The sequence below is a fragment of the Ptychodera flava genome (genome assembly GCF_041260155.1).
Source record: "Ptychodera flava strain L36383 chromosome 3 unlocalized genomic scaffold, AS_Pfla_20210202 Scaffold_26__1_contigs__length_13983176_pilon, whole genome shotgun sequence".
In the NCBI taxonomy this organism is placed as follows: Eukaryota; Metazoa; Hemichordata; class Enteropneusta; family Ptychoderidae; genus Ptychodera; species Ptychodera flava.
Genome location: NW_027248280.1, coordinates 10402085 through 10428077, shown reverse-complemented (window position 1 = coordinate 10428077; position 25993 = coordinate 10402085). Strand labels below are relative to the sequence as shown.

Genomic DNA, 25993 nt, shown 5'->3' with positions numbered 1-25993 from the left:
CGATGATTTGAATGAATGCGACACAAGGGAGTTTCACCCGGGGCTGTCAATCATTTTGTATTTGCTCTACGTGACTGTATACACAGTCCGCCTAGCCTCTGGTACTGTGCAAGGATGTCAAGTCGGTTAATCCGGTAGAAACTAAACTAAATCATAACTTCGCACACTCAAAGGGACCGCGTCCGATCGCAAGGAAAACCTGACCTGGGAAGCCAATTTCCAATTAGGTTAGTACGACATATAAGAGACTCAAGAGAAATGTTTGAAAATGATTTTTTTTCCATTCACCGACTTTAATCAAGACTAGAAGGAATGACAACTTTTAAAAGTTAGTAGCCGTAATGTCTGTTACATAATGTCGACAAATTTCAAACATCAGTGTTACCGTAAAATACATAGTCTGACAAGTATCAGTATATTAAACGTGAAGCGTGTTTATAACATTTCAAGATACGAAACGGACTACAAAAATTTTGTTTTCCTTAAGAGAGGGGTTTTCATCAATCAATATACTAAAAACACACCAGGATAATAAACCTATGCGAACCAATTAATTGTAGATTGTGATGTCTTGACAGTGAAAGCACTAACATCTCTTCTTTAACATTAAAACTAAACCACCACCTTGACAGTCTTAAGACTCATAGGGGTTGATTTTCAGACTGATATGATATAGTGTAATCACAAAACTTTCAAACGTCTTAAAAAATCACGATTAAACATTATTCTTCATTACGTAAAGTGCAGTAAAGGATAGATTTCGGAAAGATTTACAACTTAGTTGTTTTTAAATTTTACAATATGTATGCCTTAAAACAAGTATGTTAAACATAATTATGGTACATGTGCATCGCTAGATTGGTACAAATTTTGTTTGGTTGTTCCCTCTGCACATCTAGCAATCCTGGGACAATTTTACGGTCACCTGCAAGATGAAAAAACATCATGTAAGCTTACTTGTGGAAAGCAGACCTTTGTATTGAAATGCTGAAATGGATGGAAATCATATGATACCTTTCAAAGTTGTGTACTCTGTGTGGGATTGTTTACGAAGCAGGATCTTTTGAGTTCAAGTGATGGAGACAGAGGCGTCGGCTGTATTTCTTCAAACTTTATTACTACAGCTACGATGAACTACTGCTACAATAATATAATGTATCAGTGGGTGGATAAGTGACGACCAGATCCAGTGATGAGCGATTTGCTCTGAGTATACGCATACGCATACACTAAACTGTACATAAACATATACTAAAGTAAAGTGGCTACTTCAGGCTGTGATATAGCTGATTTTGGCGGGAAAGTAAGAAGTGTCTTCGACTTTGATTGGTTAGAGATGAGTCACAAGTCAGAAAGAATTAAAACTATCTGTAAACACAGGATATTAGGAAGGAACAGAAGAGATGACAATCTGTCTTCATTGTCAAAGAATTAAAAAAGTAGCTATCTTTGTATAACGTTTCTCAACATTCTCCCGCCCGACAGAAAAGGTATCAAGTCTAAAATTAAAAAAAATCATCGTAAAACTAAAACTCGAGAAAAAATGCAGAAAATGAAAGTAATTGAAATATGGAGTAAAATGACTAGATATCATATAGTGAGTATATATGAGTATGTAGGGTCCATTAAATAGTGTCCAATATATCTTGTCCGATATATAGAGTTCACATAGTGTTCAGGTCTTGTATCCTACAAACAGGCAATGGCTGCTGCTGTAAGTGTAAAACGTCGTTGACCTTTACTAGGATCAGACAGAATTGTGTCCGTGTCATTGTTGCTGCTTGGTAACAATGTAGAAGTGTCTGCCTTCAGTTCAAGGGGATAAAGTTTCACAATAGGACGATTGGTGAGTCCGGTCGTAGTCTTGATTTCCGCAGATCGTATCATTCCATCTTTTCCGTAGTTTAATTTCTCCACGATGGCTAATGGCCATCACATTCGTCGTTCAGTGTCACTGTGTATTAGAGCAACATCTCCGACCTGATTCCGTTGTCGGTAGTTCCGTTTAATTTGTGATGTTCACGCAAAGCAGGTAGATATTCTGAAATCCATCGACGCCAGAATTGTTCTTGTAATTGAGCAATGGGTACGTACCGTTTGTTCAAGTTACTGCGATTTCCATAGGTTGGGTCCGAAAGTTCGTCGTCGTACTGTTGGTGTGGCACGCCTGTAAGTGGCAGTCCTTGCAGAAGGTGAGACGGTGATAGGGGCGTCGTGTCTTCAGAATCCTTTAACAAGTAGGTAAGAGGTCGGTCGTTCAACGTGGTTTCAATCTCTGTAACAATAGTGTTCAATTCGTCGAATGTAACGAAGGCACCACCGAGTACTTTCTATATCGCGTTTTTAGTCAGTCCGATCATGCGTTCCCGGAAACCTCCGAACCGTGGGGCGCGTTTAGGTATGAAGGACCAGTGTACGCGTCGATTAGCTAAATAGCGTTTCACATCTGGCGCGTGGAATAATTTCCGTATTTCATCCGCGGCGGATAAATAAGTAGAGGCGTTGTCCGAAATCATCTTCGAGGACACATAGTTCTAATTCTTTCTGTGACTCATCTCTAACCAATCAAAGTCGAAGACACTTCTTACTTTCCCGCCAAAATCGGCTATATCACAGCCTGAATTAGCCACTTTACTTTAGTATATGTTTATATACAGTTTAGTGTATGCGTATGCGTATACTCAGAGCAAATCGCTCACCACTGGATCTGGTCGTCACTTATCCATCCACTGATACATTATGTTATTGTAGCAGTAGTTCATCGTAGCTGTAGTAATAAAGTTTGAAGAAATACAGCCGACGCATCTGTCTCCATCACTCAAAAGATCCTGTTTCGTAAACAATCCCACACATTGTTTTTTGGTTCCGAGACCGGGATATTAGGAAGAAACTGAAGAGATGACAGTCTGTATTCATTTTCAAGGAATTAAGGAGTAGCTCTCATTGTATAACGTTTCTCAAAATACTCTTTATTTGTAAAACACTACCAAACCATTTTGATCATTTTTCAATGACTATCTTATATATTGTACAGAGCAATCAGGAACGAGGGAGTCATTTAAACGAACTTTTCTGGTAGGCTTCTGTTTATGAATGCGAACGGCAACTGAAGAAAGAACAAGCATTATTCTATTTGGAATGAATGCAAATTCATGAAATATGCTTTGGTCGGTGTACACTACAGGAGCTTGCCCTGTTTTGTCTCCCCTCGCGCATAAAGATACATTCTATTCCTTGACTATATTTATTGACCCTTATAATTGCTATTGAAAATTACATTTCATAATCGTAATTGATGTACATGATTTTGACGTGTCAATAATTACTCCTGCCCTTTCATAGATCTAAGCTGAAATCACCTTGATAGATAAAACTCCAGCACATCTTTTAAGCAAATAATTCTTTTCGACAGCGTGTGAGATGATCTGAGATCAGCAAGTACATATAGCATCCACATGTATTGATTACGCAATAAAGCACACCAAGTGACGGTATACCACGAGATTTTGACCAGTTCCGAAGACATATGTGCACGAGCGATAGCGAGTTCATATATGAAGTGTACTAGTCAAAATCGAGTGGTATACCGTCGCTTGGTGAGATTTATTGATATTATATTATAACGGTATATTAAAATTCTGGCGTGGAACATCAAATAATGGATTTTTTGCTCACGTGTTAACACACGTGAGCATATGTCGCAGCGATGTATGTCTGTCTGTCTGTCAGTCTGTGTGTTGGTCCGTTATCTCAAAAACAGCTGATCAAATCAAAATCAAATATGGTACATAGATTCAATTGGCAAATGGCAAGAACTGATTAGTTTTTGGTGGGTGTGGCATGCATACTTTTTGCTCATTTAATTGATGATTTTAGAAAAAACTGATGTACATTAAAAATGACTGCATACAATTTGATGAGATTTACTACAAATGTTGATCACACCAAGTTGTATCAGCAGTGGCAACCATTCAGGGATGACATGAAAGATAGTTGCTAATTTGCATATTTAATGAACTTTCCTAATTAGGGATAAATATTTGATTTACTTGATCAAAATTGACCAAATGTGGTATGTATATTGAAGATACTATGATTTAACATTATTGAAAGTCATTGAGCATTTTAACTTCACCCGATTCCTAATTTGCATATTTAATGAACTTTTCTAAATAGGGATATATATTTGAATTGACTGGACCAAAGTTGATGAAACTTGCTACATGTATTGAAGATACTATGATACAACATTTTTGAAAGTCATTAAGCATTTTTACTTCATCCGATTCCGACTTCGCATATTTAATGAACTTTCCAAATTAGGGATATATATCTGATTTGACTTGATCAAAATAGACCAAATTTGGTATCTATATTGAAGATACTATGATTTAAATCATTGAAAGTCACTAAGCATTTTGACTTCACCCGATTCCTAATTTATATTATATAATATATATATATATATATATATATATATATATATATATATATATATATATATATATATATATATATATATATATATATATATATATATATATATATATATATATAGGTATATCATATAAAATTAAGCACATTGTCCCTGAACCAATATTGTTACTACTTTATAATTGTTTCATTTTATCACATATCTCTTATTCGTTAGAAGTTTGGGGGAACACTTACGCAATTTACCTTAAACCTATACATCTTACCCAAAAACGAATAGTACGTATTCTTACAAACTCCAACAGATTTTAGCACACACAACCATAGTTTCATGAGTTGGAAATTCTTGATGTTTTTAAGCAATATACTTATCAAACTGTACTTTTTGTTTATGATAATATAAGTGTAAATTTTCCTTTAGAAATTCCTTGTTACTTTCCAAGCATTCAACATCTGTATCCTACTCGGTCGAAAGACAAGGGAAATCTTCTCATTCCTAAATATACCACTAATATAGGACAGTGTTCAATGAAATACTCTGGTGTTATACTCTGGAACCAAATCCCATAAGGTATAAGATCGTTGAGATCTAAGTCAAAAGTTAAAAGAGACCTGAAACGTCATCTCTTGTTTATCTTGTTTATCTTGTCTCTCATGTATATTTTCTACGACAAAGTTTTATAATTTATGTACTTATATTGACATAGAATTTATTTCAAATATCGAGGATAGGTCACAATGTTCAACATGACGCCCTGTGGCAAAATGATAGATTCAGCGATTGTGAATGGTAGAGGGCTGGACTCGATTAGTATGATACTATTTTCTAGTCCCAACCCAATTTACTAATCCTTAATGTGTGGGTATTTTTTCTCTTTCTTTTCTGTTCTATTTGGAAAATAAAATATCCTTATCCTTAATTTGCATATTTAATGAACGTATCTAATTAGCGATATTTATTTAAATTGACTTGACCAAAGTTGACAAAACTTGCTACGTATATTGAAGACACTATGATACAACATTATTGAAAATCATTAAGCATTTTTACTTCAGCCAATTCATAAGTTACATATCTAATAAACTTTGCTAATTAGGGATATATATCTGAATGGACTGGACCAAAGTTGATGAAACATATATTAAAGATACTATGATGCAATATTATTGAAAGTCATTAAGCATTTTTTCTCCGGCCAATTCCTAATTTGCATTTTCAATGATCTTTTCTAATTATGGATATATACTGGGATTTACTTGATCAAAGTTGGCAAAACATGCTATGTACATTGATGATTATATCGGGTTAAAACAATATCGAAAGTCATTTCACATTTTCATTTCAGGTAATTTATAATTTGCATATCTAATGAGCTTTCACAGTTCGGCATATATTACTTGAAGGATTTGGCCAAAGGTAATTACACTTGCTATATAAAGTAGTGATACAACGACAGCAGTCAAATATTTTTATTTCAGCTAATTACATATTTGTACTTCATGACCTTTTAGAATTAAGCGGCGGTGAACATTGTTCATTATGTTGATCATAATAGTTTCAATGAAGTTGCAAACATGTGGCAAAGGTTCAAATTTACACATGACTGCAATATATAATGGAACACGTGAGCATTTTCAGTTCATATCTGGTTACTCAAGCTGTGAGCTCACGCGTATGCCAACCATGGTATATCGCCAATATACCACGGTTCTTTTCGCTTCTCGACCAATCAGATGGCTGTACTTGCGCCATCGATATACTGGTATGATATAACTTGTAGTATAACATATCAATTATTCAAGTCACTTACTGTCTTGGTTTTGGTATATTCCCGTAGACCACATTCGCCGCTGCAAAATTGAAAAAATAACCATGTTTTAATTGCTACAATTGCAGGAGCATTGTTTTGTATAGTTTTCGACAATTGACAGTGCTGCTGTCTGCCTTATAGAGAACCTTCGGTACCTAGGTGGTTCATAGAGTAGAACAGAATTGTAGACGATTCACTTGCTTAAAACACAATGCTTACGAAGGTGAATATTTCGGTGATTTTACATTTTACAAATATAAATAAATGTTAGGGCCATTCGATGGTTGTAAATTGTGACCAAGTTATCCCGAGGACACCCAAATTCCTGGTGAACAAGTCATGTTAACAAAAAAAACCATCGAGTTCTGGAGTGTTCTGCCGATTGAAAAAAAGGATCGTATCATTATGAAAATTGATGCAAACAAAATTGTCGTATGCAGAGGCGCTGCTCAATTAATGTATGGTAGTGCCAGTGAGAGTTTGCCAAGATCATAACTCCCATTGCAATGGGATGATGTCAACACTGCAGCTTGATAAGACATGAAAATATGTGTCTGTAAGCTTACTCTATCTATAGTGAACCGGCTGACCCACCCTTCTGCTTTTGAAAGCCGCGCTCGATTTTACAAAATCATTGTTTGCTTATGGTCCCAGATGTTTGATCTGAACTCTAGCAAAAATATTACAAATGGAAATTTTAGAGTAATCTGTCTGTTTTTCAGACACACATAGTACGCTTTCTGGATATGGTTCCACGGTGCAAGATGAACATATTCATAGACAATAGGTTGTTGATATTAGCGTTTTCCCATAATTCTCTCTTTAGTAGCGACCTTTCATGTTCTGTCATTTTGAAAAGAGAGCAGAGGCATTGAAGGCTAATGTGGCATGCGAAGGATAGAGAAACTCCTCTTATTCTGTCAACTTTATTTAAATGCTGATTCGTGTGTGTACCACTCCGGTGAGAGCAGAGTGTCAGAGAAAATACTCGCCATGGCAACTCTCTTGTGAATCTGATCGTCATAGTATACAGCATATGAAAGGGGTTGAATACACATTGAAGACCCTTTTTTCCAAATGATACTTACCGGTCTCTACTATCACCCGACATTTTATTGCCGCCAAAAGGTGCCCCGAGTTGAAAAATGCTGTATGTGTTCACCCTGGAACAAATAAAACCCAATAATTAAGCAAAGCATTGGTCAGTGTAACATCATGCCGTACACTCACTCAAGAATGAATGTTTTAATGCTTCTAAATCTATCTTTACAGAAATGTTGGATAATGTCTAATGACATTAAAAGCGTCAGTTGTCATGCACTAAAACTAATGTAGTCATTTCAAAGGATTTTTGGAAATCTTTGACCAGCATTTTACACTACGGTACAGTTGCCATGGGCTTTTTGTGGCAAAGTTTGAGTCTCCACCTGATGGGCTATCAATTGTGAAGTTATTGCACGCTCTAATGGGCGAAGACTCATGTTTGAATTTTTTTGTTCGCGCCACTTAGCAAGTCCAGGTCCATGAAAGGCTATGAAGAAACGCGATGAAGTTTTTATGAGATAAAAAATCCCACTATATTGAAAATTATTCTGAATTTATCAGCTTGTTTTTGAATGATTTTAGTATGCACTGTAGATGTAAGATCTACTCTAATATTTTGATATTTCTCATCTGATTAATGTTCCTTACTGATAAAAAGACTGATCCCCTTGTTACAAAGGACATTCACTTTGATATTATCAAGTCATATCTACACTTATAACCTTTATCGAATGACCAACAAGGCAAGACATCACAAACAAAACCATTAAATGATAATGATATTGACGTAGCAGTGTTAGAGGCTCTGATCATGCATGACGTCAACACATACAGGCTATGATATTAGTTTATATTTTACTTGCATGTAAATGATCATGTACTTGAGAGATATGTTTACGAAGACAGGGGAAGCAGAGGGGAAAAGGAAGAAGGGACGACATGGGGTAGTATGTAACATCTATTTATAAGAAATAACGGTGTTTCTATCTTTGAAGACTTTGAGCCAATACTCTGTTTCCATGTCTCGACGTACACTCCCTAGGTATTCCCCGAAGAAAGGCGGTGAGCAGTTACATCCTCTCATTGCGATGCATTATTCTATCTAGTAATCCAAAACTTCTCACAGACACACACGACGTGGAAGACAAACATGTAATATTAACATGTTAACGTGTAGTACTTCATAGACTGCAAGTATGATTATTGACTATAAGGAAATTAAAACACGGCCCTAGCCTGATTGCTCTCCTGGGAAAAATTACTATACTTGCAATATCACCAGACATCAGATTTGTTTGCTTGTTGAATATTTAATTGGATCATATTTGGTAACAAAAGTAATACACTTATATTATCTTTAATACCAGTAATTCTAGAACACTACGTAATTTGGTCAGGGCTGGGATCTTTGTCGACTACCCAGGGTTAACGAGTCAGGGTATTCATTATTGTGTGAGACAGCTCCAAGAAACACGGACGCACAGTAAGTGAGACTACCCACAATTCCCTTGATTTGTGATCACTCAGACATTTTTTGCTAGAGGCCTTTTCAATTTTATCAGTTTCTTAACAATTTTTAACTTACAATTTAAATTCAGGATTGTTTGTTAAAACTATGTTCCAAAATTATTGATTATGTTTAAAATTCAATAGAGTGAATTGAATAAGAAGTCGATGTTTGCAGGTGCTAAAAATTGCACACTTTTCAAGATAAAGTTATCAGCAACTAAGATGGTCTCATCACACCATCTGTCAGACATGCAAATTTCCTTTGTTACGAACATTAAAAAAAGTCAATACCCTTTCTTTTGCCAACACAGGTGCAACTTATTCCCTTTGTTTCCTTGAAAATATTGTGTAGTGCTGTCAAAAATCTATGTCGAAAAAATTACAAAATTGCTATCTCTTCCGCTGAAAAGTGGTTGATCTTCTCATAATTCCCAGTGAGAAAACAGAAAATTATGATTATCAGAACTATGTTGCCAGGATTTTGAAATATGGACCGAGTTGTTCAGTGTACAGAAGAAATTTGCTTCCGTTCTGTGAGTGATCTCCGTGTGTACAGATCATGGGGAATGGTGGGTAGTCTCACTCACTATACACCAAACAATAGAGCATAAGAGCCGGAGTGCAAGATGTGCGCTTGTTTGCAAGATGGGGAAAATATAAAGAATGTGTAATGTGATATGGTGTTTGATCCAAACTTACCATACAGTTCCTGCATCAATGGAATTTGAGACTTTGATAACTTATCAATATCCTTTGTGAAGACTGCTGCAGCAAGGCCATACTTTGTATTGTTGGCTCTCTCAATCACCTCGTCTATGCTTTTAAATTTTAAAATGCACTGAACTGGACCAAATATCTGTACGAGATCAACATAAAACAACGATAAAGCTCTCATTGTTTGTGTCACAGTGTTTTAAGAAATATCAAAATTACGATAATTTTATTTTTCAAATTTCAGTGAGCAATATTCAAAAAGGAGATAAGCCAATAACGTCTCCTGATTGCCCTTCGCAGGACACACTTTTCTTTATTTGAAGTAACTGAATCTGTTTAACTTTCATTGGTACAGATACACATAATTAAAAACAACGATTAACGATAACGCCGTCATGTTCACTACACATATACTACATGTACATATATTGACCATATTTCATCAGGTAGCTTTGACCTCAAACGAATCGATTTCAAATACAATCGCGTGAGCTATGGCTGGGACCCTAGCAATAGTAAAGTAAAGTAAATGGGTCATAGATATGTCATGTAATAATGTGAACAAGAAAGATGAACAATTTCCACGAAACTACAGAAGATTTTTTGCGAGGGAAATGATATTTTGGAAAATGAGAGCAAAACACATTAAAAGCAAAATGTTCGGTATCGACAACTAAATAGAAATGGTTGATAATTTCTTGTTAAACAAACCCTGATTCATTCTTTCAAATATCGTGTAAAATCAAGTTGATTAGGCCAAGAAAAATAAAAATTTGTTTCTCATCCTAGACATATTTAAAAAATGATGCGGCGACGCGGTTTTTTACTCTCATTTTTTTTTCATTCTTCAATCAACAAAAACGCGGGAAAAACATGAAAACAACATGGGAATGCACGCAGAGATATAATGCACAGCCAGCGGTGTTATCGATTTTGTATAGCAACAGTTCTGCGGTTTGACTTTAAATGCAGCAATGCACAGTTTTGACAGCGTAATATAACAGTGATATGTGTACAGTTCTGAGTGGAATGTTAGTGTAAACTATTTTGTTCGCGGTTCTGTTTCATACAGCATTGTGTTATGCACTATCGTCGCGTATTTTTGTGTTTATTTTTATTTTATTTCTTCATGAGCAGAAAAAAGGTTGATGCTGTGGGTCTGAATTGAAGCGCGTGAGCATGAGAAACAAACTTTTATTTTTCTTGGCCTTAGTCAGTTTGCATTCTTAAATCCTTATATGTAGTTGGAAGGCTTTTCAAATTCTTCCATTGTTCCTTACCTCCTCTTGTGCGATTCTCATGTCATCTGTAACATCATAGAAGACAGTTGGCTGAACAAAATAACCGGTTTCACCATGACGACAACCCCCACATCCAAGTTTTGCACCTTCTTTTTTTCCGCTCTCTATTAGCTCCATAACTTTGTCAAACTGCCTTTTGTTAATCTGTAGAAAGACAGTGTCCTCAAAATGTGACTGATTTCACTTTGCTTCTCAGGTATATTCACTGAGGCATGTTAACTCTCAGAATAAATCTGCACCAACATTGCGCCGGCGCATTTCAATCTACGCCGCAAGGCTGCGCTGCTAGATCATCAGATCGTCTCAATCGCTCCCGCCGATCAACTTGGCTTAATTTTGGGGAATTCGGAAACAAACGTACCAATTAATGAGCATTCAACTAGAGATTTTGCAAAACCTGGCTGTTATTAGTGTATCTTGCGACCACTTTTTCCTTTCAAACATAATGTCATATCTGCGTACGAGTAGCTTCAGTTGGATTACGACGAGCTTGATTTTACATGACACGTCTTTGCAGCCGTTTTTCAAGGCAATTAACACGGCTCAAAACACGCATATCGCAGATTTAACCCATTAGGCCCATATTGTAATGGTTAGCAGGAAAAACCGATACAACTTTTCAAACAAGCCCAGTTGCAAATAAAAATAGTAAGTAACCAATTTTTTGAGTGTCAATCTTTAAACCCTTGCCATTTTGGAATGAGAAAAGATAATGCCAAATAAAATAGTCGTTGTTTTCTTCATATACTCTTCTTTTAAGTGAAATATTAAATTTCAGAAAATAGAGTCAAGTTTTTGACTTAAATTAATGTTAAACATTAATACCAAAATTGAGGGTTTTTTTACCCCAATATACACCCACTTCACCCTTCGAGTTAACTACCGCTACAATACTCAACTTTACAAAAACAACTTTCCCATAGCCGTATAACTTTCTATAGGGGAGGTTAATGAGAAAGGACGTCATTTTTTGAAGAGCGCCGCCATCGGCTCATGCGGACAGGTTTTTGCTTGACTTGGAATCACGTCCGATTCTGAATCAACAACTGGCTGAAAACATTTTTCACATGCGCAAATCGCAAGACAGAAAGACAACCTTGTAAACAGTAAAAACCCGGTGAAATTCTGTCATTTCGTTCGTAAATTACATATTTTTGAAAATCGCTCTCAAAAATTTGTGATTTTCCGAAGTTTTCTGGGCATTTCTTCTGTCCTTTTTAGAGGACATGGAGAAATTGAATGAGATTTTCCATGTTGAAACCGCTAATTTTCCCAGATACCTAAATACATCACCTAACATTTCCACCCACAACCAAGTCGGGAACGCGACTATAAATGAGGGAACGGGATTTTATGCATAGCCTATTTTCCGTCTTTTGACACATAGGATTGGCTTATTTGTCCTAGAAAATGGAGGAGGTGAGCGGTGACAGACCCACTGAGGAGAAGCATACCTCCATGCTGACACGTCAATGCCGTGTGTGTGGCACTCAAGACCTAAAAAACCTGCAAATATCAACTTATATGCCAATGAACTCATGAAGGTGTGCCGTGCCACCACAATGTTGATCACGCCCGTCCAGGCCTTACCGACACCCCGACCCCCCCCCCCATGGCAGTACGTAGGTACGCGTACGGCATATCGTCGGCATACCACCACAAAATTACCTCTGAAAACAGTTTCACGCTGCACAATTCGATGACCTTCTGCTGGGAAGTAGTTATCCGATTGCTGCAGTCTTTTTGTTGAGGTTTTTCGTTTGTTCTCTATTGCCTTTATCAATGGGACAACGCGAAATATTTGCCGTCGCTAGCCATTGTTTACGTTTATTGATTTTGAAATTCGCTGGATATTGCGGGGTCAAGTCAGGTCGTAAGCCATGAGCGCATGAGCTCCAAATTTACCCAGCAGCCTCGGCGAAAAGTTATACGGCCATAGGGCTCTATGGGGAAAGTTGTCTGTGCTTTAGAGTCTCTGCGTTTTGAACATATATAATATGAGGGGGTTTTCATGTCATCTTTAATGAGAAATATTGCTTTGAAAAAAAACTGTGTTGGCATCATGCAGCTCAACCTTAACTAAGAACTCTATATTTATTCCGAAAGGATATTGTATAAAATGTACATGTGATTTAAACAATATCACACTCTCTTTCTGAAAATTCACGTGACATGATACTTTTTCTCTTTCTTTGCGGCAGGACACTTCTGAAAGTTGATAGTTAAGTAGCTCTGATCTGCTGTAAACTCAGCAAAATTAATATGCACAGGGATTTCTAAGGACATACGGTACTTGCTTTGGTCAAATGACAAGGATATAAACATCTCACCTGAGGACCCGATTCAGCATCGGTATTCACCAAAGGATTTCCTATTGATCTGGCTTTGGCTTTTTCTATACTGCGTTTCACAAATTCATCATAGATTTCCTCTTGAACAAATGTGCGAGAAGCAGCACAGCAAATCCTGCCCGTGTTGAAGAACAGCGCATCATGACCCATTAACACAGCCTCGTCCGCTGAGATAAAAAAAAAAACAAAAGTCAAGTGAAGTTTACTATTATGGACAGCCGTAAACTCTCTCTTTGAAGAAAATAACATCATAACACTTTCTTCGAGTACCTCAGTATAAAAGAAACGACGCACTTACTCAGTAAGGGTTACTAAAATTGTTTTGTAATGCAAGTGCCAAAAAGATGGTCTACGCACCGGTCCAGAGTTCGAGGCCAATTTGTTGCCACTAAGGGGGGAAACCGTGGTGATGAACAAAATCAATCGTAACATAACCGCTTATAGGTCTTGAGTAAGTTTGGAAACGTTTTACTATCACCTCAACCTTCAAAATCGTCGATTCATCTAAAGGACCAGTAGCTGTTCATCGGTAATTTCTGAGGAATGCTATTTTTCATTCTATGCCAAAAATAGTTACTTGTTCTACTCCCCAAAGCATGTTGAGATACACAGTATTTAGCTTGTCTATTCAGTCTACACATGTATATACTTTTTTTATATTCATCCTCCGACAGGCGAACCCAGTTACAGGATGAGGTACCCACAATTTACTCACAACCCAATGGAGCAATGGGGGAGTAGAGAGCCTTGCTCAGGGGTACTACACCGTGCTAGAGTCTCGAACTCAGCGTCCTCTGATAGTTAGTCTTTTAATCTGGACCTACCGGGTCTCGAACCGTGTCTCGAACTGCATTGCTATTGTTGATAAGTTAAATATTGCCCGGACTCTAATTCAAATGTGAACATAGCATTGTATTGTCCAGTTATTGAGCTATGCTGGCAAGCTAGGCAGTAGCACAGGGACGCGTTATCTTTCGAATGACGAATGTTGGTACTTTGAGTACCCATTTTCGAACATTATGACTCGATCTTTTACAACATTTCTTTTCCGTGTTTGCTTGTTCACAATAACATATCAATTATTAATGAATATTTATATTTCCGTCTGATTGTAAAGATAGTATTTTCAAGATTAAGTGCTTTGCCACTGTTCTTATATAAAACACCAAGGGTGGACACAAACCGGACACCTGAAAGAAAACTGCTCTGTACGTCAATCATTTCAAACGGAAACTGTCATTGGACAGGTGGCGCGTGGTTCATCGGAACGCGTACGGTCTGTACGTTACCACGTGTACGACTCGCGCTCGAACCTTAGTAAAATTCACTGAAATATGAAACAATGACCCAAAAGATATTCCACACTTCGCATATTGTTAGACAGGCACTAGGTTTAATTAGTTGTACGCATATGTCTTACTTTAATGCCATGAAACAGTCGAAAACTGTGCGAGATCCACACTTCCGGGTTGAAACACTGAGACGTCGTTTGCAATGTTTGTATTTGCACATACTTACGTCATAGGAAAGCCGGCACTTCATAGCCAATCAGCACTCGAGAAATCTATTGTGACATCGCGACCTGTAATTTGCATACAGAGCAGTTTTCCCTTCGTTCAAGCAGCGAAATTACACTCCGTTTCAAATGACAAACGCACTATTTGGTAATGTTACCGGAAAAATTATTTATTTGACGTAAGAAATGGCCATAACTATTGGTTTTGTTGGCATATAACCCGTTACAATGTAGATTTTCCCAAACGGTCTTGTTCTGTGTCCACCCTTGGATTTCTTATGAGTAGGAGTGTGTGTACAACTATTCATAGTACCCAAATTCGCAAGAGGTTGCAGCGTGCGCATGACACAGCTGGGAATATAACGCGTCCCTGTGGGCAGTAGGTGTTTCAACATGTGTCTTGCGATTGGCATACAATACCAAAATTATAGTGAAAAAAAACGTAGTCAAAGGTGGAGCTATAGGCCCTTTAGGCAGTACTTAAGAGTATAATTATAATTTAAATCAACGTAAAAACAAGATCTAGGAGATAGAAATACGTCATACGTACGGTCTCTGGTGTCCGCAAATATGATAATTGGAGATTTGCCGCCTAGTTGTAATGCCACACGTTTGAGATTACTCATTGCAGAAGCGATCTTCACTTTCTTGCCAACCTAATGAGTTGATTGAGTTTTAGAGGCTTAAGTAACGACAGTAAGATGATCAAAATGAAGAACCTACAGTGAAGAGCTCATAATAATACTGAAAAAGAAATAGCTTATAGAAGGAGTATAAAATTTCAACAAAACCTGGTCTAAGGTCAAGACCTTGTCTACATCAAATGATCATTTTTGAGGTATAGCCGCCAGTGTGTTCGGTGTTGAAATTGGTTTCAAGAAGGGTATGCCCTTAGGCTGAATTCACAAACACTTCTGAATGGGGCAAGATAATCCCCCAACATTCCTCGATTTTTTCCAAATGTCCAACAAACAAACTGAAAACGCATCAAATGCCCGCCTTACGACTTGAAATCTTTTGAAATCTCCCCTTAAAAATAGAATAGGCCTGATTGGGGAATGAACGATTTTTCGGTCGGAAGGAAAGCGTTGTTTTGACATATTTTCTGTTACAGGAAACTAGTAAAACACTCAGAAAAACAACGATCACATTAACAAGGCATGGGAACAGGATGACTTCCCTCACACATCAGGACAACCGAACATAATTAACATAATTGTAAAAAAGAACAGTAACTGTGGACATTAACTTTGGACAACTTTTCAGTATGTTTTGTTCTGTTTATTAACTGGTGTTTCTTATTCTACCCCTCACATCACTAGAATAAAACAATGTTCTGTTTTGCAAAATACTCTGAATATGTATAAAGACGGTAAACATTATAATAGATTACAAATGAATTCCAGTCTGGTCTTGAGTTCAATTTTAAATAATAACAATGCTGGCTCTACACATATGGCATATTGATGAGCTAAAAACTGAACTTTTCATCACGCTTTGGGGAGTAGAACAAGAAACTGCAGTAGATGCACAGAACAAAACCACAAAAACTTAACCGAAAGTTACAGTAATAGAGTAATGTCACTCTTGGGTTATGTCAATGGCCCATTCTCACCCATAAATCTGAGTTGTTACTGAAAGGCCAGTCAGAGTGTGTAAAGTATTCCATTTGTGTCCTATTAAAAGTGACCGAGTGTGACTACCGACCTTCCAGTGCGGAAAGGGATCTCACAAAGTGTACAGTATGAATAGTAGCACTTTCACTCAAGAGATTCTACGAAAAGGATTCTTGACGACAATATTTGACGGTATTATAGTGGCATAGATTTTCGTCCTGCTAGTTTTAAATAATAACTAAATACCTCAGTAATGACTTAGGGAATACAGACAAATTAAGGACAACCTGACTGATGTGAATTGCACCTCAACGCAAATTATGTTCTTTCCCAATTAGCTGTATCTTTTTTGCATTTTGCTTACCAAAAGTCACCATCCTATCTTCGGAGAGATGTGATGTTCCATTATTTAGCAGACTTTGATAATACTAATATTTCAATCAATAGTGGTGGATTCCCTCTATAAAATAAGGGCGCTTATGGGATTTTTGTCGCGCTTATTGTTGACGTGCAACTCTAAAATTTTTCGATCGTTAAAATCTATGTTGTGCGTTTGTCGCAAATTTTTACATTTTTACATAAGTTCCATTTTATTTCAAAACATCTGATCTACAAAAAAACCCAAAAGTTACATCTAATTGGGCCTTAATATAATTGAGACGCATATTAGGCAGCTAGCTGAGTTGTGGCCACGGGCACACTACGGCCTTCCATTGAATGAACGAGTCTCCGAGAAAAAAACACCGACTTATATCTGCATAGTGATTCTTGTTGAACATTGCAATTTACAATAGAAATAAATTGGGCATAGTTGTTTACTTTTCCTTTTGTCCCACATAGGCATTATTGCACCTCATAACAAAATAATATTTTTACGAAATATCCAATTCTTGGCTAATATTCAAGCAACCATCTTAATTGAAAGGATGACTAGTTGGGAAACGAAAACAGCACTGAAAAATTACTTGAACATTATTTGTTCTGAGGTTGTTTGCACCAGATGAATCATATACTACGTCTCTATTGATACCACAGAATGGGTTCCACATTGTTTACCGTGATCGAGAAATATGATGAAGAGATACCTCAATAGTTCCAGTGAAGAACAGTTTATCCACATCCATGTGTTCTGCAATGGCGGCACCAGCTGTCGAGCCATATCCTGGTAAAACGTTGACAACACCAGGAGGGAATCCAGCCTTGTGACAGAAACCACAGAAGAAACTGATGAATTAGTCAGCAAATGCTCTGTTTTGTATGTGTGCAGTGACTATGTTTCACAAGAAAATGATATTGTTGGTTTATTTGTCCTACGGCTTGAGAAAAAAAGAAACTAAGAAGTGTAATTAATCTTCATGTCATCTCCAAAGCAGCATACGTAAAATGATTTTCTACAGATTACGAATTTCATCATGCCAAAGGAAACCATTTCATTCGATGTTTAATTGTCGCGTACGACAGGATTCTCTCAGCTTCAGCAAATCAAGTGGCTCTATTCAGGCAAAGTATATTATGATGAAATCTGAAAGTACAGTACCTCTAAAACTAAAGATGCAACATATAATGCAGTGAGTGGTGTTTCCTCTGATGGCTTCAATATGACTGTATTGCCACATGCTAAAGCTTGACTAATCTTCCAAATCGTAATTCCCAAGGGGAAGTTCCACGGTAAGAGCGCGCCACAAACACCAATTGGTTCAGTACGAGTGTAACTCAAATACGGACCATCTGTGATCAAGATTGAATTGTGCAATGTAAAATTTGCAAAGTATAAAATTTATTGATTCGTACATATTTACCATAATCGTACATATTTACCATTAAATCATATATGAATATATATATATATATATATATATATATATATATATATATATATATATATATATATATTATACGATAATTAAATATGCGTAAATATGTGTGTGTTTACGATACAATTATATTATTACGAAAGGAACATCGCAGAGTCGTAATTTACAGCACAGAACAAGACATTGCAATGTGTAAATTTGCTATAAATACAACGAAGCTTTCCTATCTTTTTTTCCCTAGATTTTCCTGCTCTGAATCAGCGTAATTTTATGGTGCCTGACATTGTGAGCCAAGTCAGTTGACAATAGTGAAAATAGCTGAAATTTCATGTAAACATGAACGTCTGCGTCATTGAAAAGACGAGCTGTGGTAATTTGTGCTGTATACCGGGTACAGAAGATTAAACCGAGCGAGACTTGATAAGTTTATACCAACGTCTTGGCATTTCCTTCTATCTTACTAATGAACATCGGCCTCAGTTGATTAGGACAGGGCTTTCTTTATCTTGTATTTAGTCGGCAAAACTGAAGATAAGTGGACACAGAGGATTTACGTTTGAAAATTAAGTGAGTTAGGGAGTCCATTCATACATTACTCATTACTTAGAGCCCTAAGAAAATATGTTTTAGTTCGCAGCCACAGGTGTTTGGGCTAATCTATAGTCGACCTACCCAGTCTAACATGTTTCCTATTGTACCACCACCACCAAACACAAAATAGCATCTCACCGACAGGAATGGTTCGTCCATCGATTTTATCGGCAAATCCAGCAAAATAACGAAAAAGGTTGCTTCCGTCCTCTGCCCCTTCCAATGCTTCACAATATCGCATGCCGTTGTCAAGGCTTTCAAGTGCCTAAAAAATAAGTCACAATTTTTCCAGTGTTACCGTTTAAAATGCAAAAGGAGAGGTTTAAGTATCCTAATGCTAGCACAGGTACGGTTATAATACCAGATGTTATTACGTATTTTTATCCTTACTCAAGAGTACGCCATCTCGTGGCTACCAAAAATTATGTCTAAATATCTACAGCCTGTGTGTGTCTAATCGTCAGATGTTGTTGTTATTGATGATTGAATACAGCCTGAACTATAATATATGTAGTCCGAACATCAGAGCCACAACAAACAAACAAGTTCATGAACAAATAAACGTAAACAAACAAATAAACAGACTGACAAACAAATAAACAAACAAACTAACTAACTAACTAACTAACTAACTAACTAACACAATGACTTCAAACAAATGTGTATCACCGATTTGAACCAGGTCAAGATCTACACTGCACTGTAAGAGAGGTAGAGAAAACCATGACAATTATTTTTCTGTAAAGAGGAGTTGAATGCACACAATTAGCATCTAGTTAGAGCATGAAGCTAGAAACGGACCTAGCTCAACGTTTAAAGCTTGTGGTAGACTGGCCCAAGTCGCCTGGCTTTTCTAGGTAGCTGAGTAACCAACGCGTACACCCCCACGATCTAGGCAACAGCCTACCATAAGCGCGACGGTCTGCTGATGATTTGTCCTTCAATTTCCTATATCTTTTGATACTTATGTGCCTATATACTTGGAGCAAGTCTAAGCTTTTGGCAAGCTGTTAGAGAACACAAACTGACACCTGATCTGAAGCACTTCCTTGAACTGATATGACACTATCCAACTTGAACAGTTTGGCAGCGATTTGCTGCAGTTCTGTAACCCCCAATCCCGACGATTTCCCTCTATTCTCGCCGCGGAGCATCCGGGTTGTTGCGTCGCGATTAACGATTGAGTCATTTTTGCTTCGTACCACGACGAGAACAAATGATCGAAGTTCGGATTTTTCGACGGCTTTACTATACAATATATAGTTTCAGTGTACATGAACGTTTACTTCTACTCTATGTCACATACTTTCTGTATCGTTCGCTGTCTTGTAGCGTCTGATCTGAAGCCACCTCTACTGTAGAACACTGAGAAGGAACTTGTTATGACGTGTCAAACGGCACTTTGTAATAGTATACCAGCTCTTTATAACTTAGAACTTAATTACGGGCATGTTTAACATTAACATCTGACCAGTACATAGGGTTCATTACAAATGCTGAAGGCAGCCATTTTATCCATCCACGTATGCGTTTCGTGAAAGTGTCAAAATATTGAGCTGATCTTACATTTGTAGATAAACATCGAGAACAGTAGTATTAGTGGACCAGGTAAAATCCTAACAAGGCCAGTTTCTGTATGAGGAACAGTTGGAATGTTAAGTCAACAAAAATCCTTATTGGATAATTTGGAAATCCAATCATCTCAATGATCGTGTTACCTATAATATCGATCTACTTCCTTTTTTGCCATAAAATCACACGTTACCGTAATACTGCTCGTATTATCGCAAAATTATGTTCTCAAGATAACTACCATTCTACGGTAAACACTGGTTTCGGCATCGCTGAGGAAATGATACTCTTACTTTTGCACGTAAAAAAGTATAATTGCCATTTAAAGTCAAAATGTGTTGCCATCCCTTTATTGTCCGTCAAACATAACCTTTTTCGGAAAACAAAACAAATGCGAGGTAATGTATTGTAAGCCGAGGTTTTTGAATCTCATAGGCATTTTCATCATGAATTTTATGATTCGTCTATCATTTTACAACCATGTTAAGCCGCTTATCAATCACACGGTCATCGGGGATCCGGATCCCTTGCCCGAAGAAACATCGCTTGGCTAGTGAAGGTTCTGAATCTTCTGATAAATCCGATTCAAGTGACTGTAGAGCTCCGGCGTGCCAAATGATTCTGATATACTTATCATTATCGTATACAAATTTACTGTTAACTCTTCTCTCAAAGTAAATATTATATAAAATGATCGAGTAACAAATATCACCCAGAAAAGTATTCCGTCCAAAAATATTTTTTTCGAACTTTGTCATTATACATTTCCGACTTAAAAATAGCTTATTAAGGTGAAGTACTACGAATTACGTCAAAATTAAGTTGTGGTGTCATTTTCTTGAAACTTTGCACAAATATTCTTGGAAGTTGTGCAAGTGCAGAAATAAAATAAAACATGGGGGTCACCACGCTCGTTTCCATGGAAACGGACGTTAAAATGGCGTCGTTAGAAATAAATAAAAATGGTATAATTCACTTAAACTAAAGAAAGCAATTATAAAACGCTTAGCAAATGAGTTAATTTTAATAAATACCAAGACTTAAGATCCATATCTATCGAATTTATAGTTTTCATGATGTTTGTAAAGAAATTTTAACATAAGTATCGATTACAAAATGACGATATCGAAATTATATCACTATATAATTTTCGAACTTTCTTCCTGTCGCTTTGAATGGTGTCATTTTGACCAAACTTGGCGAATAAAATCCTGACATAATACCATTTAGTTTACACTTTTAATAAAAGGGTGTCACCACGCTACTTTTTACAATATCTCCAGGTGAATGGGTAATATGCGCCATGTAAATGGGAGAGAAATGTTAATTTTTCGCTCATATTGAATAAAAACCAGCTTCCTAGGGGGTCAAAATATGACAAGGTTATAGGTCACATGTATTTCTAAGAGACTGAGTCAAAAAATTAGGTAAAAGCGCAATTTCAACAATGACAGGCGATGTTAAATACATGCGCTACAAAGTAACCCATTTACGACAGGCTGGAGTCAAATCTGCGCAGAAACGTTCTAAAGCGTGTGCGCGTCCGAATTCGTCGCCCTTTACCTTAAGAGCAGAGCCCAAAACAATTTAGTTACATTTGTTCTCAACTTACCGATAAAACACACTAGAGTAGCGGCCTGGGTAACAAAGAATTGACCAGTTTAAGATAAATCACTTCTACAGGAATTTCTCTGAATAGTTTAAAATTAACAGTAAAGTGTCATGATTATTATCACATACCAAAGTCAAAGCAAGTTTGTCGCCTTCGAGCAGAAAATACCGATATTTATACTCTGGTCGTTCTACGTCACGACAACCGCGTCTATATCATCGATTTTGGTCCACCGCAACATTTTTTCTTCGATCTTCGATGTGCTCGTCAACGTAAACAAACAACATGGCGGCCCGTAGTCCTCCCGCGATAAAAATATTGTCAGACGTGAAAATTTGTAAAAGTCAGTCATAATACATCCACTTAGCAAATTCTGAGTCCTTATGTGTTAGTTTTGTTACCAATATGGGGAATCGTATCCGTACAGACCCCACCTCTGCTAGAATTTTCGAAGCACAGAGTACTTTCATGCGATCATATGCAGTTTCCACAGCAAGGCCGCACGCTAAGCCTCTAAAAGCTTGTCACATTAATTACAGTGGGTTCCGTAAGTGTAGCAACCAGAGTACTGTCCGGCGCTACGTTACACAGTGTTGGCGCTGTTGAGATTCAGTAGATTTTTGTTCTCGAGAAATGATAACTTTGCTTTCTTTGAAATCGTGTAGAACTTCGCAAAAGGCACGCGTTGTGCGAGGCCATCTGGGATTTGCTCCGAACACAAACTTAAGCGCCGTGTTCCTCACCTACGCAACCGACGACTAGATGATTGACAACTCGCCACGGCATATTAATTTTATTCTACAAGTAGTTCAGAAGTTTAAAAGCCGAACTGTTGTTGAAAACCCCTTTTATTTTGCAAAAAGTAATAAATTCTTGGCTTGTGCATGTGATAAGTATATTATTCCCTATTTCTTCGTTCGGATCGGAAAATACTCATGACGTGATGACCGTGTCACCACTTGTCTTTGACGCGTGGTGACACGGTCATTACGTAACGAGTATTTTCCGAGCCGAACAAAGAAAAATACCACGGAATAGTATTTAGATACCACACCAGAATCAAGTTCATATTCTTTTCGTTCTCTGGCCTTTGGTTCTCATATACAACATTCATTCCTGATTTCAGGAGCTTAATCTTGGAATTATATTCCATTTACTATTTAGTACACAAGCCAATGCTTACGGGCTTTCAAAAAAGGTTAAATTTACCTGTACTCAAATTTCGACGGCTAAGGGTACTTTATATTCTGTTTGCTGTACTTTTTGATTTATGTGGATTTTTTGCTAGTCCTGCATCGATTGTTGTATTGGCTTGCATTATTTTAGTATTATTTTCGTCTACTTTAACTTGCGTACCTCAATGGAAATTAGGTTTTAACTATTTTGTGTAATAATCGGCAAGTTATTTTCATTTTTTTTAAATGTTGGTTTCATTGTTTTCTTTGTGTATATCCTCTGTTTTTGTTTTCATAAATAATTTCCCAAATAAATCAAATTAAACACAAAAAACAAGTATCGTACCACTACATCCAAATCACCGAGTGATAAAAAATGCTGATATGACGATTCAATAAATAAATGTAAGAACCAAAGTTGGATGAGACTTAACATAACATATGTACGGCAAAAAAGAATACAAATTATACTATGTTATGTAGGTCATTTCCCCCCACACTCATCATGACCTGAGTTCAATTAGTCTAGAACATTCTCAAGGTCACTGCCCTTTGATGACCTAACAACCTTGAATTCAATTAGTCATGTTTGGAATGTTCTGGAAAGTTGATTAGTTGTGTAAGGGAGATGGTTTTAGAACAGTAATTAGCATGTCAATAAAAGTTCTAGATTGTTCTTATATGCCTTTATAAAAGGGACGTGCTCAGCTTCCAGTCAGACTTTTGGGATCGTGTCTCTTGTGTGTTACTAAACTCCAGCAGTAGTCATTCTCAAGACTTTTCAAGACCTTCACTGTCAACGCTGGATTTATACTGTGGACTTTGTGCAGCTTCAAGCCTGCAAGCCAAAGGACTGTTCATTCATCCGACTGACTGTTACAACTCTGAGACTGGAGCTTTGCCGTCCCAGCTGAGATAAGTAGTCTGTACACTTTTAAAGCTTGTACTCTATCCCTGACTTAGCAATTAGTTTTATTTTTGTAATAAATTTTGTTTAAACGTTAACTGCTGAGTTCACCCTTTTGTTCGTTTTCTCTGCACGTAACAAATTGGGGGCTTGTCCGGGGTCGAACCCGGGACCTCTCGCACCCCAAGCGAGAATCATACCACTAGACCACTAGGTCATCCGCCTATCATCCAGAAAGTCAGGGTGCTCTTGAGCGATTTCATCAAACTTTGAATAACATGATTAGGACCTACTGTTTTGACACAGAGAAGCAGTGGGATGAAGGAATTCATTTTCTGCTCTTTGCTGTTAGAGAGTCAATTCAGGAGTCTCTTGGCTTTAGCCCATTTGAGCTTGTCTTTGGACATACAGTCCGTGGCCCACTTAAGCTCGTTAAAGAGAAATTCCTATCAGACGATGATGATTGTCTGAATATTTTGCAATATGTGTCAGATTTTCGTACGAAACTCTCTAAAGCATGTGAATTAGCCAGAGAAAATCTTGAGTCATCTCAGCAGTCAATGAAAATCAAATATGATAAAAGCACCTCAAAACGGAAGTTTGAACCAGGTCAAAAAGTTCTTGTTCTACTTCCAATTCCTGGCAAACCACTCCATGCTCGTTACTTTGGGCCATATCTAATCGATAAGAAATTGAGTGATTTAAATTACATCATAATAACACCTGACAGGCGAAAACAAAAACAGCTATGTCACATAAATATGCTTAAGCCATATTTGGATAGGGATAATCCTACTAAAACAAAGCCTGTCAGTACAGTCAGTTCTGGCCATTATGAAGATAGTGATACTGAAACTGACTTGAGTGAAAATACTCTAAACTCAAAGCTGGGCTCGGTCAAGGCTTCAGAACTCAGAAATCCTGGAGAAGCTGGAGTCTACAAAGTTGGCACACCTCCAGCCAGAACAACAACAACAGGTGAAAGAACTGCTCCATGAATATAAACACCTGTTTCAAGATGTTCCAACGAGGACAAACGTCATCTATCACGACGTTGATGTTGGGGACAGTAAGCCTGTAAAACAACATCCATACAGACTGAATCCAACAAAAGCGAAATATCTCCAGGAAGAAGTCAAATACCTGCTGGACAATGACTTTATTGAACCCAGTAAAAGTAACTGGAGTTCGCCGTGCATACTTGTTCCCAAATCAGATCACAGTTATCGTGTGTGCACGGACTTTAGGAAGGTCAACACTTTAACAAAGACAGACACTTTCCAATCCCGAGGATTGATGACTGCATCGACCGAGTGGGAAAAGCCAAGTATGTGACGAAATTTGACCTACTGAAGGGATTTTGGCAAGTCCCTTTGACGGATCGTGCTCGTGAAATATCCGCCTTTGTTACACCAGACGGATTGTTCCAGTACAAGGTGATGCCATTCGGAATGAAGAACTCTCCGGCAACGTTCCAACGGATGATCAACGACGTCATATCCGGGCTAGACGGATGTGCAGCTTACGTTGACGACGTCGTCCTGTATAGTGACACCTGGGAGGAACACATCAAGCTCATGCGGAAGTTCTTTGAGAGACTGAGTAAAGCAATGTTGACTGTCAACCTTGCCAAATCTGAGTTTGGTTGGGCGAGGGTAACTTACCTCGGACATACTGTAGGACAGGGTGAGGTAAAACCTGTTGATGCCAAAATCAGTGCCATTTCAAGTTTTCCCATACCAAACTGCAAACGACAACTGATGCGCTTTCTCGGTATGGCTGGTTACTACAGAAAATTCTGTCCAAATTTCTCCACAATTACTGAGCCTTTGACTAACTTACTTAAAAAGAAAGTAAAGTTTGTTTGGTCAGAGCAATGCCAACAGGCATTTGATACACTTAAAGCCATACTGCAAAGTGCCCCAGTGTTGTCTGCACCAGATTTCACTTTGCCATTCAAATTAGCTGTGGATGCTAGTGATACGGCTGCTGGTGCTGTTTTATTGCAAGAGGATAGTCATGGTGT

At 37.5% G+C, this 25993-nt stretch overlaps 1 pseudogene; it reads right to left on the bottom strand.

Moving 5' to 3' along the window:
- Positions 1-305: 305 nt before the first annotated feature.
- LOC139126089 (aldehyde dehydrogenase 1A1-like) overlaps positions 306-25993 on the bottom strand; it is a 41645-nt pseudogene continuing 15957 nt past the window's right edge.